This window comes from Phyllostomus discolor, chromosome 1 (assembly GCF_004126475.2).
Source record: "Phyllostomus discolor isolate MPI-MPIP mPhyDis1 chromosome 1, mPhyDis1.pri.v3, whole genome shotgun sequence".
Lineage (NCBI taxonomy): Eukaryota > Metazoa > Chordata > Mammalia > Chiroptera > Phyllostomidae > Phyllostomus > Phyllostomus discolor.
In genome coordinates this window covers 52,806,568-52,830,601 of record NC_040903.2, presented here as the reverse complement: position 1 = coordinate 52,830,601, position 24,034 = coordinate 52,806,568, and the positions used below count along the sequence as shown (strand labels likewise).

The following is a 24,034-nucleotide window of genomic DNA, read 5'->3' as shown; positions in this document are numbered from 1 at the left end:
TTCCTTTTTTCAGGTAAGGCAGAACCTTATATATGACAAGGATGAGACTTGTAAGTATATAACAGCCCTGGTAGAATTCTTAGCTTTTTCTCTTTGGGTGTCAGAAGCTTGTTCACAGACAGTTCAGATAAAAATAAAAAATGAAAACTTTTCCATCTTGAAACTTTTCCCAAACTAGCAAGTATTTTATTGACTAAAAGTTGATTTCCATTCCAAATAGGGGAATTCATATTTCTGATCTTATTTTTCTGTCTGACAGAAGAAGGATTATATGCTTTTCTCCTACATTGGAACAATCTCCATAATTACAAATTTGTCTGCCCATGTTTTCTCATAATACCTTGTAGTTATATTTTTAGCATTTTATTTTCTACATAGCTGGAATTTATTTTGCTATAAAGAGTAAATAAATCTAGTTTAGTTTAATGGCTTTCCACTTGTCCAAATACTATGTGGCACTGATTTTAAAAAAGATTTTATTTATTTATTTTTAGAGAGAGAGAAAGAGAGGGAGAAAAACATTGATGTGTGAGAGAAATAGCAACTGGCTGCCTCTCACATGCCCCCAACTGGGGACCTGGCGTGTGCCCTGATTCAGATTCCAATGGCAACCTTTCAGTTCACAGGCCAGCACTCAACCCACTGAGCCACACAAGCCAGGATGACACTCATTTGAAATGCACTTATTATATACTAAATTTTTATATATACTGGCATCTCAATTCTTATTCATGACTATGTCTATTATAATTACCAGTTTTCACTAGTGTAGCTTTTATATTTTCTCCACTGTAATATATTGTAACATATTTTATATTCATTGTAAGTATTAAAATGTATTATAAAGCACTTTCCACCCTTCTATTCTTTTTCAAAATGGCCCTGGCTAGTCCTTGACCCACAGTATGACCTGTAGATTAATCTATCAAGTTTCCTTTTCTGCTCTCTCTCCCCCAGTTGGTTAGAATATTATTTGATTTATTGATTAGATAGTACCAATATTTTAAAATGTTCTAAAGCATAAAAAATTCAATAATCTCTGAATATTCCTTTACTGAGTTTATTCTTAAGTATTCCATGTTTTTTTTTTTTTTTTTTGGTGTGTTGTGGCTGAGTCCTAACTCTCCTACTTGATATTTTCATTTTATCTTTTCAGTTTAGGAAAGGATTAATTTTTGCATGTTGCTTGAAAAAGTCAACTGCTTTATTCTTTTAAGATTTTAATAGCTTTTAGTTGATAAAATTTCCTTAATAGAGAATGCAAAATTGAGTCACATTTTTAGTTTGAATTATCAAAATACAGGGTCTGAAACAATGAGGTCTTGCTGTAACCAAGGAAATGTTCATTTCTATAAGTGTTACTAACTTTACAGGTTTTAACCTTGCCTAACAGGAACAAGATAAATATGAAGATTTAGGGTCTACTCCTAACTCATTGGCTAAAATGCTCTATCATAACCACTTTTCTCTCCTGTTTTTACCTTTTTAGTGGAAAAAGTGGCACTTCCCCTTTTCTCCCTACTTTGAGGTACCGTGAGACAATAACGCAAGGTGCTGTTAACAGTGCTCCACTGAATACTACTTTCCATCTCCCAAACACAACTGCAATACTCACCAACAAGATTCCTACTCAAGAAGTTTCAGTGTTCGTAATAGTGGAGTAGCTTATATTGTACTAACCTTATTTTGATAGCAATTACAAACTCTGAGATGATTATCAAAAGTGATTGAAGGTGCTGGAGTGTGACTAAAAGCTGGCTGAAACTGAGTGAAAGCTCCATGCAGGGTGGGGTGGCTAGAATTTAAGAAAGCCACAGTCTTATTGGATTGAGGGGTAGAGGGTGGAGTATGGGGATGCTTGAGTGGTTGGGTATTGAGGGTGAAAATCCTGGAACAGAGGGAGCCACAAAGGGAGAAACCCCCAAATCTGAATATCAACTCTTTTCAAACCCTCGGCTGTCTCAAATTATGCATATATTGAACAGACTGCAAGGAGCCCAGCAAAAAGTGAAAGCCAGAAGTCTGGGAGAGCTGAGCAGTGGTTCCAGCTGTTACCTGCCACAGGGCAAACAAAGTTTGAAATTTTGTAACCCACCATATTAGAGAGCCTGGGTAAACCTCTCAGAGTTATTTCTGAAACCACAGAAGGGCCTTACCTTATAAGTAAAGACTATGTTCCAGGACTGAGCGCTTTACCCTAGGAGAAAGAGCAAAACCAAAATAGACCTGTACTATGTACATGTAAAACCAGGTCTCTACAAGTGAAAGCAGAGGAGTAAGTCAACTGCCTGCTAGAACAAAAATCAACACTCTTCAATAAATGTAAGAGGTTTTCCAAAGTGTCCTGTATACAAAATGTTATTACATATGTGAAGACAGGGAAGTGTAACCATAGTTAAGAGAAACATCACTTAGTAGAAAGAGATTGTGAATGATGAAGAAGTCAGAATTAGTAGATATGAATTTCAAGGCATCTGTTATAACTATGGTCCAAAAAGTTAAAGGGAAAGATAGTCATAATGGGTGAACAGAAAAGGAATCTCAGCAAAGAAATAAAAGCTATGTTTGAAAGAGGAGGAGGACCACAAAATGGAAATCAAGACCTGACAAATATAATATTTGAAATGAAAAAACAACTAGATGGGCTTCACAGAAGATTAAAAAAGCAGAAAAAGGAATTTCTACTGTACATATATCAGTAAAATTTATCCAATCTGAAAAAAAAATATCTGAAGAACAAAAAACAAAGAGAAGAAAGACCCAAGAAAGTGAAGGAAAAGTGTATAGCTAGAAGCTTTGGAGGACTTCATTCAGTGCAGGGTTTCATCAATTCAGTGGAGTTTCTAGATTCCACACAGCTGGCAGCTGTCACTCATGGCTCCGGTGAGCTCTCTTAGAACTGCTTCCAAAAGACCTCACTTCCTAGGTGAACAGCTTAATTTAGGCTAACTTTCTACTTCCTTCGAAGCCCATAAATAATAGTGTTATCTTTGTGGATTCAATTGAATTGTCCTAAATGAAGAGGAAAGCTCCTCAGAAGCATACATAATCTTTTCATGAGTGACTACTTGGTTTTATCAACAAAACTATTCCCCAGTAAAGCAGAGCATTCTATTACAATTCGTTGAATGAATGATTACACAGTCTGGAAAAGAACCTAGAAAATAGAAAGTGGTACTGAGAAGGTGGCTCCCATTATTGATTACTGACTCACGTTACGTAGGAGACAAAGCATGACAAGGGGGACCAATGAAATGAGCAAAAACTCAAGGGTTTAGAAAATGGAGATTTGAAAGAGGTCAAAGAACAGATGGAGTTGGAATAAGGCAATACAGGAACAGGAGAAAATAAAGGATTTGTTCAAAGAGTGAGTACAAGATTTGAGAGGCAATACACTTACAGAGAATGACAACACGCAGAGCTTGTTTAGCCACTTATCGTCCCTTCAGATGAAACTAGCGCATCCCTGCAGACCCTGTAAGGAAGCTCATAAAATGAGGTGAAGGCATTGGTTCTTCATCTTCTCCACAAGCGAACTTTTGATTTCCTTCCCAAATCTGCTCTTCCCCCATCCTAGCAAATGGCACCTCCAAATGCCTAGTTATGTCATATCACAAACTTGGGAGTGATTTGTGATTCCCCCTTCTTCTTACCCCCCCCCCCACTGAACCTATCAAGATAGGTTGACTCTTGTATCGTGACTGCCATCGCTGATTCCAGGCTGTCATCTTCTTGGTCCTGCACCACTAAAATAGCTCCTAATTTGATTTCTCTGCCTCCCACTCTTGTCCACCTTCATCTTTTCTATACACATTAGCCACAGTGAACATTTTAGAATATAAATCAGACCATCACTTTCCTACTTACATCAGTAGTTTCCATCACGCCTAATATGAGAGTCACCTTTTTTTACTATATAGCCAGAACCCTATTTCCCCAATCTCATCTCCTCAGAACTCTTTACCTTGTTTATTATATACCACCCACCAATTTTTCTATATTAACACTAATATGGGAAGCTCTTTCTCTTCTTCTTGGGCATCTTCCCACAGGATGTTCTCCCTCAGAATATTTTCTTCAAGTGACTGACTCCTTCTTCTCCTTCGGGTCTCAGCTTAACAAGTCACTCGCTCAGAAATGCCCTCCTTGACCTCTCTATCTGTAGTTGATCTTTGTTATTCTGCAGCACAGGACTCTATTCATTTTGTTGCACTTATATGTTAATTTGATGTTATTTACTTGTTTATTTACTATTTTCCCCACCAGGATAATATAAATTCAGTGAGGGCAGAGTCACACCACTGTTTACCTAGCTCAGGACCTAGTATATAGTAGATGCTCAACAAATATTAGAAAATGAATGAATGCAAGAAAACATTGTTGGAGTTCATATAGACCTTTTCTCATGTACCGGCTCCTCGGTGAGTGGACCCCTCCTTCAACTGATGCCCTTCTCTCCCTCCCTAATCTCACTGCAGCCAGAGGCCTCCAGCAAATACAGGGTAGTGGTAAGTTCCTCACAGAAAATGCAAAGGAAGGTCTTTAAAAATTTTTTTAAATAACCTGAACCAAATACTATGATATGAATTGTAAGGCAAAAAACTACAAAGTGAATACCATAGTGCTATGTTTAACCCCATAATTAGTCTCATTCACCCATGTTTTAGCAAATCAGCCTGCAATGGAAACTCTAATACAAGCTAAAGATGATATCCGAAGGAGTAATTTTCAGTTTGTAGTTTTTTAAATATTACCTTTACCTAAGAATTAGGATAATTTTAATTCTCACATTTTAACCTCTTGGCACTACTGAGATCACAGACACTAATTCCAGGTTTCAGACACTTAGAAATTATATGTTCTTCCCTGTGTATGAGAATACGATGCTACTGACTCACTGTTAATTGAGCAGGCAGTTGCTTTGTTTATTCAGCTGTGGTACTGCTTTAGGTTACTCCATCTACCCTTTCCAACCGCCAGACACTGGGGAGTTTCTATTATTATAGAAATTCAGTGACCTGCAAATCTTAGTTTCATCAGTACCATTTATTAAACAACTTAGGTAATGTTTGAGACATATGCATTGGCAGCCTGGGGTGTATGCCAGTAATAAATTGCAAGTGTCTTATCTTGGTATAGTATTTTTATTTCCCATCTAGTCCATTATGCTGTTTAAATGTATTCCACTTTGACTCAAATGAAGTGATTTATTATATAAATTAAAATTAAAAACATAACATTTAAATTTTTTTGAAGCATTGGGGGTTTTAAAATTACTCTTTTACAGTTGGCAATTCATACACTTTTGTAACCTAAATAGTAATTTAGAACACAAAGAGTATAAGACTGTTAGATATTAAGCTAGAAAACTTTATCATAGTATTTCATGTGTGTGTAAAAAAGTGAACATTATTGAGCACTTAAATTGTAACAAAAACTGGACAATATGTTATTATATTCAACCCTCAAATAACTCTGGTACAGAGTTATTTATCATATAAAGGCACATTTATCATATGCCTTTTAAAGAGAAGGAAACTAGGGTTTAGGGAAGTTAAATACCGCACCAAATATCCAACAGCTGATAAGTACATCCAATATTTGAAACCACTTGTGTTTGTTTGCAAAGATTATGCTTGTGACATTGTGAGAATTCTACTTAACCCAATGTGTTAAAATTTCAGTATTCTGGAATGTACTGTTCAAATTCCTGAGTTATGCAATACATGTCCATACTTAGGGCACATTATAATTTTTTAGCTGGAGTAAATCTGTCACTCTGAAGTAACAGAAGAGGCTCACATACAGTTCTGCGATGTTCCATTATGCAACATTACACATTTGTGAAACTATAACAACATAGGAAAGAATGTAAATAAAGTCTGGTAAAAATTTGGCCTGCAAATCATTTAACGTCCTTCCCTAGAATGTAATTTGTGCAAGCATTTTCAAAGACACTGTTTCCTTTTGAACAGAGACCCACCTAGACACATTTAAAAAAGAGATATATGTAAGGTAGCTGAAATTAATTTTTTAAAATCTACCTAGAAACAAAGGAAAGCAGAGCATTCCTCCCAAACATCAGAACTCAGATATATAAATAAAATTTGGGCTGAGAGAAACTTTTGTGCGTGTTGCGGGCGGGGTGAAGGAATGAAAGTGGCTGGGGGCAGGGGGGAGCTGAGGAGTCGTCAGGGAGAAGAGAAGAAAGGAAGTGAAGAATGAAGAAGTCCTAAAACATAGTTTTAGAACTGAAAAAGAGGAGTTTGAGTGAAAAGTTTCAGTTCAAATATTAAATATAAGAAAAGTTTTATCTAAATAAAACAGAAGAGAACACTCATAATTGGGTTCCAACCCTCCTGTCCCTCAAACACTCAACTCTTCACCACAACAATTGAAACCAGGAGGAGATGGTGGCTTTTCTGACTGAAACTGAGGGTTGGATCTTTTTCTTTGGTTGCCTAGCAACAAGTTCACCTGAAGTTCTCATCCATAACCCTCAGTGTTTATGCTCAAGTCCATGCTAGATGTTTACTGGTTCTGATATAAATAATTTTTTACCTTATTAGAAATATAAATTTATAGGGTTTAAAATATTTTGTGCAATTCTAGTATTAATATTTTCTCTTTATAAATATACATTTCCCTCAATCTATTTTTCTTTATGCATATAAATATTTTGTCCAAAGGACTAGGACCCAAGTGATAGGAAATGTTTTAAATTAAAGAGAAAGTGGGATTGTGGTTCAAGAAAACAGACCAAGCCCATGCACTTTCTTCCTCTCCTTTCCAAAATTTTATTGAAATAAGATAAAATGCATTTCCAAAAGTTTGTGTGGGAATTAGGGAGCAGCTTAGCTGAGAGTTACCAATTTAGGGTCTCTCAGGAGGTTGTAATCCAGATGGTGGTGGTGAGGGTGGGGGCTGCTGTCGTTTGAAGACTTGACTAGACCTAGAGGATCCACTGTGAAGCTCTCTCTCAAATATCAGATCATTATGCTGTACACTGGAAAGTGATATAATGTTATATCCCAATTTTATATATGTATATATATATACACATATTATATACACACACGTGCATACAAATGCATATACACATATACATATATGTGTATACAAATGTATGTAGACCTATATGTATGCACACAGATACAGGTACACACACACACACACACACACACACACGTGTTCTGTGGTTGCTGTGGAAGGAAAAAGAATGAAAGTAGAGACAATTGGGAGGCTACTGCAGCAGTCCAGATAAGAGATGAAAGTGGAGATTGGACGCGGATGTGAAGTGATATTAATGGACAGCAGAGCTTAAATTTGGGATGTATTTTAAAAAGAGAAAAAAAATCAGCATTTACTGATGGCTATTGTGGAGGTGAGAGTGAGAAGGAGGCACTCTGAGTTTAGGTTGTGGCGGCAACTAATGTGACTGCTAAAGGAGTGGATTTGGGGAAGGGCCTGGGAATCGAGGGCGTGGTTTTAGCGTTATTAAGGTTGAAATGCCTATGAAATACCCAAGCATTTGAATACTCTAGACAGGAGTACAGCAAAGATATAAATGTGGGAATCATCAGCAAATATGTTGTGCTCAAAGTCATGGAAATAGATAAAGCCTAGGGCTGAGGACCTTCCACATTAGAGGCCAAAACGAGGAAAATGAGCAAAGAAAGAAAAAACATAAAGTAGTGGCTAACGAATGAAAACAAGACCAGAAGAGCACCGAGTCCCAGATACCAAGAAAAAAAAAAAAAGAGTTCAAGGAGAAAAGGTCAACTGTAGAATAACAACAACAACATCGATAATTCTGACTGGGAGACAGGGATTTGGATTTGGAAAAATGGGGTTGCTAGTGACTTTGGCAGAAGCGGTTTCAGCGGTGCAGGGTGTGGGTGAGGACGAAAGCTTATGTGGAGTGGACAAAAGAGAAACAACAGGCTAGAAGGTAGAAACAATGAGTGCGGCCAAGTTTTTTAAAGAGCCATGAAAAGGTGTTTTGCCTAACCAGGGGATTGCGCCAAGTGTTGCACGGACTCTGGAATCCATATGGTCATAAAGTTTTGGAAAGAAAATAGAGATTTGTAGAAACTTGAAGAATTTTTTAAAATAGAAATTCTAACTAAGAACAGACAGCAGAAGTTTCCTATTAGTATGTAGGAAAGTATTCAAACAAAATTCCAGAATCGTAACTAGTAGCTACCAGAAACCCAGAGCAAACATTATTCTTAATGATAAAATAGAAATAGTAAAATAAGGATCAAATCAAGAATGCCTAGCTGACACTTCTGTTATTCCACATTGCTCTAGAGTCCTAACCAAAGCAGTAGATGCACAAATGAAATGAGGTGTAATTTTTGAAAGGGAGAGAGACTTTCATTAGTTGCATGCCTTAAAACCAGTAGTGTGATATATAGTGTAACTAGTTACACTATTCTCTCAAAGTGGAGTTCCCCATGTGGACATTGGCTGATATGTTTGTTACATTTATGAGTCAGACAAAAGTGAAATAACTGTCCTAACTATAGTAGTTGATCCATGATGTAAGCTACTTCTTGATTAAGTTTTTAAAAATACTGCAAGAGTGTTTCCTCAATTTTTGGTACTATTCACAATGTAATGACTATAAATATGATGCATTTTAAAGTTTAATCTCCATTATTGACATTTTTTCCATTACTTTGTTAAGTCTAGACAATTAACAAAACCGTAAATCAAGCCTGACACATAGTGTTTGCTGACTTTCATGGTGTAGTTACATCATGGTTGCTTTCAAGCTACTGATGAGAACTAACTGAACGTAAAGCTGGAAGAGATAGATACACAGTAGCACACTATTATAAAGAATTTCCATTGTATAGAAACACTGAAAATAAATTGCTTTAAAAGCATAGATAGATAAAATAATTAGAACATAATGAGTTTTGAGCATTTAATATCTTTGTTTTTAATCTGATCTATTTAATTTAAATTTCTATAGTTTAATTCTTAATAATGGTTATGTTTAACAATCAGCCCACAAATATCCTAAAAACTTAACAAGTGACTGTCACAAGTTGGTATAAGCCAAACCTAGTATATCATATAATTGTATATTTAGAAAAGTAAAGAGATTCAAGTAAAAAACTAACAGAATGAAAGATTCATTCAAACTAATTGAATGAAAGATTCAATTAAGTTAGTTGGAATGAAAATCAACATAATTATAAAATGTAGAGTGAAAACTATTGATTTACAATGGTGAAAAAACAACTTAAAAATTAAGAAAAAACCTAATACATAATGAACAATGCATATATTAAGAGATGTATATAGCTTTACTGGTTCACATACTAAAAGTCATGAATAAAAGAAGAGCTATAACTTGTTCCTACATAGACATATTTTTAAATTATATTTTATTGATTATGTTATTTTGGTTGTTCCAATTTTTCTTGGTTTGTCCTACTCTACCCAGCAACTCACCAGTCCCTCAGGCAATCCCCACACCATTGTTCATGGCCCTGGGTCCTGCCTGTAAATTCTTTGGCTAATCTGTGTCCTATACTGTAATTTACATCCCTGTGGCTATTCTGTAGCTACTTATTCATACCCATTCCCCCACAACCCCCTCCAATCTGGCAACCATCAAATTGCTCTCCAAACCCATAATTCTGTCTCTGTTCTTCTGGTTTGCTTAGTTTAATTTTTAGATTGAATTGTTGGTAGATACGTATTTATTGCCATCATCTTACTCATAGTTTTCATCTTCTTTTTCTTGAACAACTCCCTTTAACATTTCTTATAATAATAGTTTGGTGATGATGAACTTCTTCAGTTTTTTCTTGTCTGGGAGGCTCTTTATCTGCCCTTCAATTCTAAATGATAGTTTTGCTGGGTAGAGCAATCTTGTCTGTAGGTCCCTACTTTTCATGACTTTGAGAATTTTTTGCCAATCCTGTCTAGCTTGCAAGGTTTCTTTAGAGAAATCAGCTGACAGTCTTAGGGGAATTTCCCTGTAGGTAACTAAATTCTTTTCTCTTGCTGCTTTTAAGATTCTTTTTTTATCTTTAAGCTTTGGCATTTTAATTATGATGTGTCTTGGAGTGGGCTTCTTTACATCCATATTGTTTGGGACTCTCTGTTCTTCCTGGACTTGCATATTTATTTCCTTTACCAAATTAGGGAAGTTTTCTTTCACTATGTTTTCACATAGATTTACAATTTCTTGCTCTTTCTCTTCTCCTTCTGGCATACCTATGATGTAGATGTTGGGCCAATTGAAGTTGTCCCAAGGGCTGCTTACACTATTCTCTTTTTTTAAAAAATCTTTTTTTCTCATTCTGATTGGTTGTTTTTTGCTTCCTTGTGTTTCAAATCATTGATTTGATTCTTGACTTCATCCACTCTATTCTTGTTTCCCTGTAAATTGTTTTTTATTTCAATTAGTTTATCCTTTGTTTCTGATGGATATTTTTTATGCTGTTGAAGTACCCAGTGAGTTCCTTGAGCATCCTTATAATCAGCATTTTAACTCTGCATCTGATTGCTTATCTCCATTTTGTTTAGCTCTTCTTCTGGAGTTTTGATCTGTTCTTTCATTTGGGCCATATTTCTTTCTCTCCACATTTTGGCAGCCTACGAGTGTTTTTTTTCTATGTATTAGGTAAAACTGCTATGACTCCCTGTCTTGGTAGCATGGTATAATGTAGTAGGTGTCCTGGAGGGTTCAATGGCATAGCCTACCCTCTCACCCAAGCTGCGTACTCCAGGTGCACTCTTTGTGCAAGCTGAGTACACCCTCCTCTTATAGTTGAATCTTGATTGCTTTTGGCAGGTCAATGGGAGGGGGTTGGCAGGTCAATACTCAGGCCAGCAAGAACTGGCTGTGACCACTGACCACCAACCTCCACCATCCATGGAGGATCAGCAGTGCAGGGACAGGGTGGTGGCATTCTGATGTGGTCTGTAGCTGCCCACTGGGTGCACAGTCTCTAAGGTTTCCCAGGTGGTACAGGCCAACGTCAGCTCCCACCTGTGTTCTCCCCAGGGCCACCCTGCCTGAGCTATAAAGCAATATGAGATGGCTGCTACCTGTGATGGGCTTGGAGATTCCCAAGTAAAGCGAAGCTGTGAATATAGGTTGACTGCTGCTAATGTTGGGCCTGGGGCCGCTTAGCAAGAGGGGCAGGGGCTGAGGGCTCCTTGAGGCTGGCTGTTGCTTGTTTGATAGTATTTAGGAAGTAGTGAAGCATGAGCCATAGCCAACCATTCATATGGAAAATTCACTGGGGTGGGCCAGTAAGTTGGTGGGACAGAGTCTCAGGGGATCTCCAGGGTGGGGCCCACAGTGTTAGCCAGGTTGATGGAGTCTCAGATATGGCATCAGACTTCTCGCTCTGTGTCTCTGGTGGGAGACACTTTTAAAAAGGGACAGTGGCCTCTACTCACCTTGATGCCAGACACTTCAGTTCCTCTCAGTATGCCACTGTGACTTTCAAGCTATTATCCTGGTGCTGGAGCTCAGAGGGAATGAGTCTGCATAGGTGAGTGTGTGCGTGGGTTCTTTAAGAGGAACTGCTTGGGGCTCCAGAAGTTTCTTTCACTGACTAAATCCCTGCTTGTTTTTGAGCCACAAGTTGTGGAGTCTTATCTTCCTGGCACTGAAACCCTGGGCTGGGGGCCTAGTGTAAGGCTGGGACTCCTCAGTCCAGAGCTATCCCTCCTGAATTTCTATCCACTACACATGGATGTGGGACCAGCTTGTTTTATGTCTCTACCCCTTCTACCAGCCTGGATAGATTTGGTTTCTTTGTTTCCATAGTTGTCCAACTTCCATTCAACTCAGTTTCTGGTGATTCTGAGTGATGGTTGTCCTATAGTTTAGTTGTAATTTTGATGTGGTTGTATGTGGAAGTGAACCATGTTTACCAATGCTGCCATCCTGACCAAAAGTCCATAGATATTTAATATTTCAAGGGTGTAAGTGTAACTGAAAAAAGGGAGGTTTGGCTTCCTGTTACAATAAAAGCTGCACTCCTGAGGCAGGTGCTGGTGCAGAAGGAAAGAGGTTTTATTCAGGTGCAGCACAACCTGGGGGAATGATGGACTCCCATCTCAAAGACCATTTCAATTTTCCTGCTCAGGCTTAGGTTTCTTATAAGGATAGGGAGGAGAAACCTTTTTTTCCTGTATAATTATCTTTCTAGCTTTTCATGTGCTGGGGGCCCTATCCATTCTTCCTTCTAGCTTTTGGCACAATGGGGCCCTATCCATTCTTATTTTTAGCTTCCCGACACCTGGTGTAAGAACCTCCTGCTGCTGTCATCTTGGCCAATGGGGAAGACTCCCTGGTGCCTCTGACAGACTTTTTACAGTGACATATGTTCTCTCCCAAAGTACACACAATACAATCTCAATCAAAATTCTAACAGGGATTTATATAAACATTGGCAGACTGGTTCTGAAGTTTGTTGAAAGGCAACATGTCCATGAATGGAATTTTGAAAAACCTCAGTCTCCTATGTATAGAAATATCCTATGAGACATTGGTAAATAAAGTAGTGAGATTCTGGTGCAGGAATAATCAAATATATTGATGAGACAGAAGAAAGAATTCAAAATGCTTTCTTTTGTAACAGAAATGTAGTACATGAGAAAGGAGGCAAACCACATCAGCAGAGAAAAGAGGTGGTGTAATTTAACTACCCTCTGACTTAATAAAGAGTTTTAAAACTTCCTATGTCACATCAAACCAAAAAAAAAATCCAGATTCCTTAAAGAGGTAAACAACTTAAAGAGAGAAATGACTTTAGAAAAACACAGGAAGTTATTTTTGTAATCTTGGCTCAGTGAAAGACTTCTGTAGCAAGACACAAAACCAAGAAGATATAAAGGAAACAATAGATTCTTAAAAACTTACAATTTTTGTATGGCAAGAAACTCCATACTTCAAGTTAAAAAAATAAGTTATAGACTGAGAATATTTGCTATGAATGTATCAGTCAAAGGAGATATATTAACAATATATGAAGAGCTCCTAGAAATCAATGAGAAAAAATAACCCAACTAAAAGAAACATCTCAGCCATCTCTGTCCAATAAAAATATGTGAAGTACTTATGTGATTTAAACTTTTTCAGTAGCCACATTAATATTATTTAAAATGGCATGCCTGTAATATTATTATTTGAACATGTAATCAATATGAAAACATTAACGAGATCTTTTTCTTCAACCAAGTCTTTGAAATTGCTTGTGTCTTATGCTAATGGTTGCTGTATTCAGGATGCCCATATTTCAAGTGTCCCATAGATACATTTGGCTGGTGATGGGCATATTGGACAGCACAGATCTATCTAAGCAATTCACAAAAGAAATGCAAATTGCCAATGAACTAAAATACTTGTATGCTCCACCTCATTAATATTAAGGAAATTCAAATAAGACAAACAGGGAGATGCCACATTTTACCCATCACATTGACAAACACTGAAAGAAGAAAATTACTGGAAACTAATCTTAGATACTTACACATAAGTTCATTATAAGATTATTTGTATAACAAAAAGAAAAGAAATACGGGAAGAAAAAAGAGGAGGAAGAGAAGCAGGTCAGGTAGCAGATTGAGTTCAACAGGTTAGAGTGTTCATGCAACAGAGGCTATGCAGAGATTAAAAATAATTGTTTGAACTATAGGTCCTAACATGGAAAGCGCTCTAAAAATAATAGAAAGAAACCAATCTGTGGAAAATTTCACATGATATGATTTATATAAAACATTAATCAGAGTGCCCATCAGACTGTCAGCTAATTTCTCAAAAGAGACCTTACAGGCAAGAAGGTACTAGAAAGAAGTATTCCAAGTAATGAAAAGCAAGGACCTACCTCCAAGATTGCTCTATCCAGCAAAGCTTTAATTTAGAACGGAAGGGCAGATAAAGTGCTTCCCACATAAGGTCAAGTTAAAAGAGTTCATCATTATCCATCCCTTATTATATGAAATGTTAAAGGGACTTAGCTAAGAAAAAGAAGATAAAAAACATGTACAGTAAAATGACAGCAAACTCACAATTATTAACAACCACACGTAAAACAAAAACAAACTAAGCAAACAACTAGAACAGGAACAGACCCACAGAAATGGAGATCACATGGAGGGTTAGCAACAGGGGAGTGGGAGGAGTAAAGAGGGGAAAAAGTTACAGAGAATAAATAGCATAGATGGTAGGTAGAAAATAGACAGGGGGAGGGTAAGAATAGTATGGGAAGTGTAGAAACTAAAGAACTTATAAGTATGACACATGGACATGAACTAAAGGGGGTGAATGTGGGTGGGAGGGGGTGCAGGGTAGAGGGGAGTGAAGGGGGAAAATGGGACAACTGTAATAGCATAATCAATAAAATATATTTAAAATAAGTAAATAAGCCCTGGCTGGCATAGCTCAGTGGATTGAGTGTGGGCTGCGAACCAAAGTGTCACAGGTTCAATTCCCAGTCAGGGTACATGACTGGGTTGCAGGCCATGACCCCCAGCAACCGCATATTGATGTTTCTCTCCCTCTTTCTTTCTTCCTCCCTTCCCTCTCTAAAAATAAATAAATAAAATCTTTAAAAAAATAAGTAAATAAAATTTTTTAAAAGATAAAAAAAATTAATCCTATTTTAGGTTTGTCTGTATGGTTACATATGCTTTTAAATGCACTGAAAATTACCTGAAAGGATATACACTGAAGGATTAACTGTTCTCCCCTGGTAGGGGGTATGGTGGAGAGGCTTGTTGACAGTGGGCAGTGAGAGCTTCATTATACAATATGTAAACTTCTGACCTAAGCACATGTTAGATTCGAACCTGGAAAAGTTTCTTTTTAAGCATGGTGGCTCAATAAGGCACAATAAAGAATCCAGAGTTCTCTGGCACCCACATTCCATGGAGCTGGTTCTTTCAATTGTCCTAGAGTTTACAAATGTGCTGGGGCCATCTCAGGGTGGAGAACTTGGGATATATTTTTTTGTATTGTTGCAAATACTGAGGAATCAGTAGTTATTTTGGATAATTTCATCTCAACATTGAAAGTATTTTACTTCAGCCCTGGCTGGGTAGCTCTGTTGGTTAGAGCATCATCCTGCTCTAGGTCAAGGTTGTGGATTCAATCCCCAGTCAAGGCACATACTCGTATAAGAAGCAACTGGTGAGTGCATAAGTAAGTGGAACAACAAATCAATGCTTCTCTCTCTCTTTCTTTTCCCCTCTCTCTAAAAAATCAATAAACAAATTTAAAAAACAAGTATTTTACTCCATCCAAATTTTCTATGTCATTCAAAAATCTTTCCTGAACATGAACTGTAGTGTAAGTCCCTGTGACAGGCATTGGAAGACTATAAAGATAACAAGATAGGGGTTCTTTTAAATAAAAGAGTGGGAGGTCTTTTAAATAAAAGTTCTTTCAGCTGGTCAAGATGGAGGCCTAGGTAGATACACTGTGCCTCCTTGCACAACCAAGAGAGGGACAACAACATATTTAAAAACAAAAAACAACCAGAACTGCCAGAAAATAGAACTGTATGGAAGTCCCAACAACCAAGGAGTTAAAGAAGAAACCAGACCGGTAGGAGGGGTAGAGAGGACTCATGGCAAGGCAGTGGATGGAGAACTGGGTGAGGCAGTGGCTGGTGGAGCAGGTGGTCCCACATTTGTGCACAGATAAAGCAGGAGGAACAACTTGGGAGCAAGACAGACTGTTCAACCCAGGGTTCCAGAGTGGGGAAATAAAGCCTCAAATCCTCTGACTAAAAAAGGCCTGTGGGGGTTGAGGCAGCAGCAGGAGAAACTCCCAGCCTCACAGGAGGGTTTGTTGGAGAGACCCACAGGGCTGTAGAACATACACAAACCCACACACCTGGGAATGAGCACCAGAAGGGCCCAATTTGCTTGTGGGTAGTGGGGAAAGTGACTGAAAGCCAGCCAAGAGCTGAGCAAGTGCCATTGTTTCCTCTCAGACCCCTCCCCCACATATATAACTTGGCAATGTGGGTTGCCCCACCCTGGTGAATACTTAAGGCTCCACCCCTTACTATATAACAGGTGTATAGAGACCCCCCCAAAAAAGTGGCCCAAATGAACAGATTAAAGATCCAGAAAAAATACAACCAAGCAATGAAGAGATAGCCAACTTACCAGATGCATAGTTCAAAACAGTGATAATTAGGATACTCACAGAAATGGCTGAATATGGTTACGAAATAGAGGAAAAGGTGAAGAAAATGCAAAGTGAAATAAAGGAAAACACATAGGGAACCAACAGTGATGGGAAGGAAACCAGGATTCAAATCAACAGTTTGGAGCAGAAGGAAGAAAGAAATATTCAACCAGGACAGAATGAAGAAATAAGAATTCAAAAAAATGAGGAGAGGCTTAGGAACCCCCAGGACAACTTTAAACTTACCAACATCTGAATCATAGGGGTGCCAGAGGGGAAGAGAAAGAGAAGAAATTGAAAACTTATGTAAAAAACTAATGAAGGAGAACTTTACCAATCTAGCAAAGGAAACAGACTTCCAGGCAGTCCAGGAAGCTCAGAGAGTCCCAAGAGTTGGGTCAAGGAAGCATACACCAAGGCACATCATAATTACATTATCAGGATTAAAGTTAGGAGATAATCTTAAAGAGGCGAGAGAAAAGGAGACAGTTACCTAAGAAGGAGTTTGCAATTGGACATCAGCTCAAAAGAATGTTACAGGCAAGAAGGGGCTGGAAAGAAGTATTTCAAATCATGAAAGGCAAGTACCTACATCCAAGATTACTCTTATCCAGCAAAGCTATCATTTAGAATGGAAGGGCAGATAAAGTACTTTCCATATAAGGTCAAGTTAAAGGAGTTCATCATCACCAAGTTCTTATTATATGAAATGTTAAAGGGACTTATCTAAGAAAAAGAAGAACATCAAAAATACAAACAGTAAAATTACAACAAACTCACAATTATCAATAACTGAATCTAAAAATACAAAAACAAAACAAACTAAGCAAACAACTAGAACAGGAACAGAATCATAGAAATGGACATCACATGGAGGGTTATCAGCAGGGAAAGGGAGGAGGGAATAGACGAAAAGGTAGAGGGAATAAGAAGCATAAATGCTATGTAGTATAGGGGGAGGTTAAGAATAGTGTAGGAAATGTAGAAGCTAAAGAACTTATATGTATGACCCATGGTCATGTACTAACGGGGGAAAATGTGGGTGGGAGGGAATGTGCAGGGCAGAAGGGAATAAAGGGGGGGAAATGGGGCAACTGTAGGAGCAAAATCAATAAAATATATTTTTAAAAAAGAAAAACCACCTTAAAAAATAAAATAAAAATAAAAGTTCTTTCAAATAAAAGAGTGGGAGGTCCCATCTCACTCTGAGTATCATATTATGGAACACTGAGAAGCAAACTATCGGTCCTTTGGTTTTCCTAACAGCAGAATGGTATTGGAGTCCTCATATTTCAGCCTTTCAAATTGTTTTACAAGGTAAGGTTATTTGGCATGCACATTTTGCCTTTCATCCTTCCCATTTCTTTAAGCTTGTAATAAAGATATGTTGTCTCCAAAAAGAGGACAGAAGCCACAAGCTAAGGATAGTGTTAAAATTCCCCCAAATTTCACCAGATGACGTGTTAATAAAGAAATGTTCAGTTCATTGGAACTCATTGCAGGAAGGGAGAACACCTTGACAGATTATTAGCTGTGATTTTTGATAAATAAGTTGTTGTTTAAAAGATGCTATTTGCCAGACTGAGCAAATGTTGCTTCAGCTACACTGTGTGCAGAAATTCCCTGAAGCAATAGTGAAGCTACTTACTGGTTACCATTTTTCCCTTGGGCAAAGTTTTCTAGAACCAAGAACTAAACCATACTTAGTTAGGCACTTCCACACTCAGTGCTGATTCTCAACTTCTTGTGTTTTTTAAAATTTTTTATTGTATTTTTCTCCATTACCATTTATACCCCTTACAATTTCTTCCACTTCCAACTCACTCCTCCCTGGAATCACCACACTGTATTTCTTGTCGATGAGTCCTTTTAGTTTTCCGTGTCCCTCCACTCCTCACTCTCTCCCCCAGGGCTGGCAGCCTGCTCTCTATCTATGAGTCTATCTCTATTTTGCTTGTTAGTTCAGTTTGTTTATTATATTCCACACAAGTGAAGTCATATGATATCTCTTTTTCTGACTGGCTTATTTCACTTAGCATAATGTTCTCCAGGTCTATCCATTCTGTTGCAAAGGGTAAAATTTTCTTCTTTTTTTTAATAGCCAAGTAGTAGTCCATTGTATAAGTGCCCTATGGTTGCTTTATCTACTCATCTACTGATGGACACCTGGGCTGCTTCCAAAACTTAACTATTGTAAACAATGCTGCAATGTACATAGGGGTGCTTATATTCTTTTGAATTAGTGTTTTGGATTTCTTCAGATTAAATTCTCAGAAGTGGAGTCACTGGATCATAAGCGAATTTCATTTTTGATGTTTTTGAGGAAACTTTATACTGCTTTCCACAGTGGCTATATCAATCTGCATCCGCACCAACAGTGCAAAAGGGTTCCCCATATTACCTCACACTGGTCAGAATGGCTATCATCGGTAAATCTCATGGTATTTTTTTTTTAAACACAGCTGTTGGTATGGGTGGTCCCAGTTCTTAGCCCACATAACTATCCTGTGGATGTAGATGGTCACAGTTCTGAATGGTGAGTGCAAGTCTAGAAAAATCTAGGTCTATAAAAATCTGACAGCTCAGTGAGCTCTGTGCTTTCCACTACCAGATTTTTCGACATGTGAGAAAAAGTATTTATTTAAGGTGTGTGTTATTAGGTATGTATTAAAGTCAGCAACATTAAATTTCTAATCAGTATACCTTGAGAAGAAGGATTATCGTGCGTTCAGGAGCCCCCAAGTCTTTTGGATTTTCTGAGGAAAGAAGCAAACATGGGCCCAGGTTGACAGGCGTTCTGAGCCATGCCGAGAGGTTGGGTGTTATCTGGGTGCAATGGGGAGACTTACACATTAGTCAAAAGTGGTATGGCCATATTGTGCTTTAGAAAACTCTGTTGGCGTTTTGGAGAAGAGATCAGGCAGCGATTTCCAACTAGTGTGGTGAAAGAACGTTTTAAAACATGCAGTATCTCACTGTTTAGTCAGGGGCACTGCCTTCTTTTCCCTTAGATTGTCAAATTAAAATATGGCAACAGCCAGTACAACAATAGCCATCCAGTGTGAATGAATCAAAATTTTACCTATTTTTTTTGTCTTATTGGCAAAAAACATATTTTTGGTGTGTCACAGAATTTTAGAAATTAGTTTATGTGGCATGAGATAAAAAAGGTTGAAAATCGCTGGATTAGAGAAAGGCAAGATTGGAGTCAAAGAGGCTGCTGCCACAACCTAAAATGTTACAGTGCAGAGTGGCGGTGGTGCATGCAAAGACTGATTCATTTATTCCTCCTGTCCAAAAACGCAGATTGCCTGTCTATTGTTTGCCTGGCACTCTTGCTAGGCATTGGAGATTTAATGCTAAATTGCCAAAACAGTCCCTATGGGCTTAGGGTCTAGCACATATCTAGGGCCCACTATATGCCAAACGCTTTTTTTGAAATTGTCAAAAACAGCTTTATTTATGACACGTATTTTGCTAAATCCTCCCGCCCTAGAAATGAACTAAAAAATAAACAAAACCCACTTCCCACCTCTCTGTGTCCACTTCCTCCTTTTCCCTCCAAATAAAAGAAAAAGGCAAAGGGAAAAAAAATAACTAAAAAACTGAAAAACAACAATAAAAAAACCTTCCCCTCCAGCCCCCCCAATACAAGGTAGTGCATTTCCCCAGGGGAAAGGGGAATTTACAATGGAGCCATTGGGGGTAAGGGGGTGCGAAATCCTGCTGTAGAAACCTGCAAAGAAACACACTCAAAACAGAAAAAGAAACAAAAAGAAACAAAACATAGCACCCGGGATCTGGAGGAGCAGGGAGACAGAAGAGGGGTGGGTGGGGTGGGTGGTCGACCTGACAGGACAGGCGCAGGCAGGAGAGCACTGTGAATGAAACTGAGGGAGGAGAGGGCCGGAAGGTAATGAACAGAACAGCTTGGTGTCCTTCCAGAGACCTGGATTTAAAAAAGCACAACAAACAAACAAAAAAATTGCCTCCTACCATTCATGCCCACCTACCCTTCAGGAGTCCCCAGGGGGGTGAAATCCTACCATCTATGCCCCACGGAGGGGGAAACTGTGGGAGCAGCTTGCACAGTTGAGTGGAATCCCTGCTGAATGCCTGGAGTGAATGAGCAGCCCACTGCCCCAGTCCCTGGGCCTTAATCACTCCTCAGAGCAGGTCCCTCCTTAGCAGTTAGGTATGGGATTCTTCCATCTGCCACCGTATCTCTCCCTCTCTCTCTCTCTGTCTCTCTCTCTCTCTCTCTCTCTCTCTCTCTCTCTCATCTCTATCTCTATCTATCTATCTCATCTATCATCTATCTATTTTCTATTAAGGTCATCTTGATTTTTTTTTTAATTCTTTCTCCCCTTCTTTACTCTTTTTTTTCTTCTCTCTCCTCCTAATACACACTTTTTAAAGTAAGGGGAATACCATGAAGTTGCTCTACTCTAGTCTCTCTAGTATGTGTGTGTGTGGAGGGGGTGGACCTACAGACACACCCCCAGGGCCCGCCTGCTGTTAAAACCACAGTGGAATCCTGGTCGGGACCAGTTGCTGGTCCCCACACCACGTTATTGGGCTGTGGGAAACCCCAGCCTGTTGACTGATGCCTGGTTTGTTGGTTTCTTTTGGCATCACCTTGATTCTTCTTCCTCTAAATAGGGGCTCATCTGAGGCCAGGGGAGTCTTCACTACTCTGAGAATTCTATATCTGCAAACCCTAGGAGATGGCAGCTACATTTGCCACAGGATATGGGAACATGGTTGACTGAACCACAGCCACAAGAATATGCTTCCAGCTCTGGTGTGGTGTACCGCAGCCCACATGGGCAGCATCAGCCTCCATCTTCTCCTCAGCCAACATCACCACCTGCCCAGCACTGCCTGGAGGTGTATTCACACTCATCTGCTTCTCTGCCTCATTTTGTAGCTCCTTTAGCTTCCCAGCCTCTTCCTCCATCTCCCTAACACCAGCTTTGATCACTTTCCAGCTCTGGGTCTTCAATGGCACCATCCCCCAGGTCACCCTCAACCAGCCTGGGCTCCTCCTCCCCCTGGTTGTGGGGTGGGGGTGGAGGGACCCAGAGCCAGGCCCAGAGCCCTGGGGTTCCAGGGAGGGGGCAGCCAGGGCCAAGCAGCTCCTGTTCAGGCTCAGGCTCCAGCAGCAGCAGCAGCAGCAGCTCCTCATATAACAGGGTAGTGAGCATGAGTCTCCTGAATATTAGGGGAACATTCCCACAATCCTACCTTCAAGCAGGAAGGGAGCAGGAAGGTAAGCCCAAAAAGTGTAAAATACAGCATTTAAGGCACATTGCATAACAAAGGTAAATTAACAACCTGTGCCTTCCTGGGGAGGGAAACTTTGGAAGCTGCAAAATTGTGTACCTGACTGTGAGAATGTACACTGGCAGAGTGATGGTGACATGGCAGGGAGGGGAGCTCAAACAGGACCTGCGTGAGCTGTGGGGACAGATGCCCACCCTGGATGCTCATGGGTCACTGGGAACTCTTGCCCTAAAGCTGGCAACCAAAAGAGGATCAAAGACACTGGGGAACTAACAAAAAATTTTGGACACTAACGCACCATAGGAAGAGTGGGATGTTAGGTCAAGCAGGAAGTTCTGAGCTGAGCATTAAAATTAGAGCAGGCCAGTAGCACGAGGTCTGAAAGAGGTCTGCCATGAGGTGGGGAGGTATGCTTGGAGGTCTGCTCAGAAAAGATGGTGGCAGAGCTGGCAGAACTGGCAGAGCTGCAGGGACCTGCCTGGCCAAACACACAGGCACGTGAGAGATGCTTGGAGCTGAACTGTGGTGGTGAATGCTGAGCTTCAGACTTCTGTTTCTCTGAAAGATGGTACTACTGAGTGGTGTATTCTGAAACTAGTCTGGCAAGGTGGAGGGAGGCAGGGCTACTTGTTTTGGGGTGTTTTTAAAGGGAACAGAACTTACTGGCAGAAATCTGCCATTATTCTAAATATGTATCAACTTTAAATAAACAACCCCTTTCCTTTTTCACCAAACTCTTGCCTTGGGAGGCAGGCAATCAACCCCCCCAGCTGTTCCACAACAGCATTGAATGGTTCTGTAACACTCAGGCTCCAGTACCTCAGACTCCAGGCCATTCCTGCAGTCCCCTGTGCCCACCGAGGTCCCCATGGACCCGGTCCAAGATGCCTGGCCCCAAAGCCCTGACTGCCCACAGTCCTGCTGCCACACCAAAGGCTTTCTCTTCATTATCTCAATGACTCTTCACAAAAACTGTGTGTGTGTGTGTGTGTGTGTGTGTGTGTGAGAGAGAGAGAGAGAGAGAGAGAGAGAGAGAGAGAGAGCGAGAAAGAGAAAGAGAAAGAGAGAGAGAGAGATGCAGGTGCTATTGATATCTTTCTTCACAGATGAAAAACCTGAAGACATTAGAGAAGTGTATGAATGGACAGATATTAAAGAGGTCAACCAATTTGTTTTCTTCTGACATAGAATCATGGCTGATCTAAGCTAGAGAGCTTAACTCAATCAGTACACTTTCAACTGGTAGTTCCTACTTTCAACTACTCATTGGACAATCAACAAACACTGACAGCTTCATTTCCAAACCCAGTCCCAAGTTAATTTCTCTGCAGCTTTTGTCCCCAAACAAGTGGTTTTGTATAAAGTTAATTAATACTTGGTGCTTTGGGATGAATATGTATGAAGACATTCTTTTCTGTTATATCCACGGTCTCCATATACTCCAGGTAAGCCATGCCAGAAGAATGGCATATCCCACTTCTACTTACCATAGTTCTTCTTCAAATACACATTCTTTTTCTTTACCTGGATCTGTTCATTCTCTTTCTCAGCTGAGGTAAAGTGACACTGCAGTGTCAATTTAACTACATAACTATGAAGTCACTAGCAACCACTTCACATCTCAGTAATAAGAGGAATTCTCAGGCTCTGTCCTCGGACTGCCCACTGGTGTCTTGACAGAGTTCTGCCCACAGTCTTCCTCTTTTCTTTTAGACACTCCTTATGTAATAGACTGTAAATTGACCAACTTCTTCCATTCTTCCCCTTGCATTGTGGACCTTGTGAAATGCCTGTTGGGATCATCCCATAGATTTTACAATAAAAATTTCTAAAGCTCATGTCTTGGGATCTCAGTGAAAACAACAAATTGTCCTTTAAGTACTCCCATAGTTTGCCCTATTTTCTTTTTCTTTTAACACCTGTTGATTTTTAAAAATCTGTTCAGGACCATAATAGAAGTAGCAGACACCAGACCAGTGCTATTTCCTCTAACGTTTTCTACTTCCTATTAATGTGCTTTCTGCTCCATTCGTCTCTGTGCCATTTCCTCTCTGACTGGCCTCCTTCTCAGCACCTTTCCTTCCTCTTGCAAGCCTGCTTTTCCACACTTTAAACACTGCTGTAGTCCCCAAACTTCCAGATCTTTCTCCTCCAGTCTCCCCAATTCCTTTGTCACATGCCCCTCTGTCATCATTAGACCTCTCAGAAACCTTCCCCTTTCCCAGTAGGCAGCGTATTTTACTTTTATGAAAATAGAATATAAAAGAATGTCATCACTATTATTATCATGTTATGTCAAATTACCTTTTACATAAACTATTTAAATCATTTTTCGCTATCATTCATGAACCTACAGAATGTAACATAAGAAAATACAGCGTCATGCCATTTTATAATAGAGTATAGGTAAATACACATGGAGACATGGATTTATTGTAGGAATTGACGTACATAATTATGGAATCCAAGAGGTCCCACCATCTACTGTCTGTAAGCTGGAGAACCAGGAGCCGGTAGCATAACTCAGTCTGAGAACAGACTGTTCTCTCTGAGAACAGAGAGTATCAA

At 39.3% G+C, this 24,034-nt stretch overlaps 1 pseudogene; it reads right to left on the bottom strand.

Annotated features, from left to right (window-relative positions):
• Positions 1 to 20,667: 20,667 nt before the first annotated feature.
• Positions 20,668 to 22,336, bottom strand: LOC114491901 (annotated as a pseudogene).
• Between the last annotated feature and the right edge of the window lie 1,698 nt (positions 22,337 to 24,034).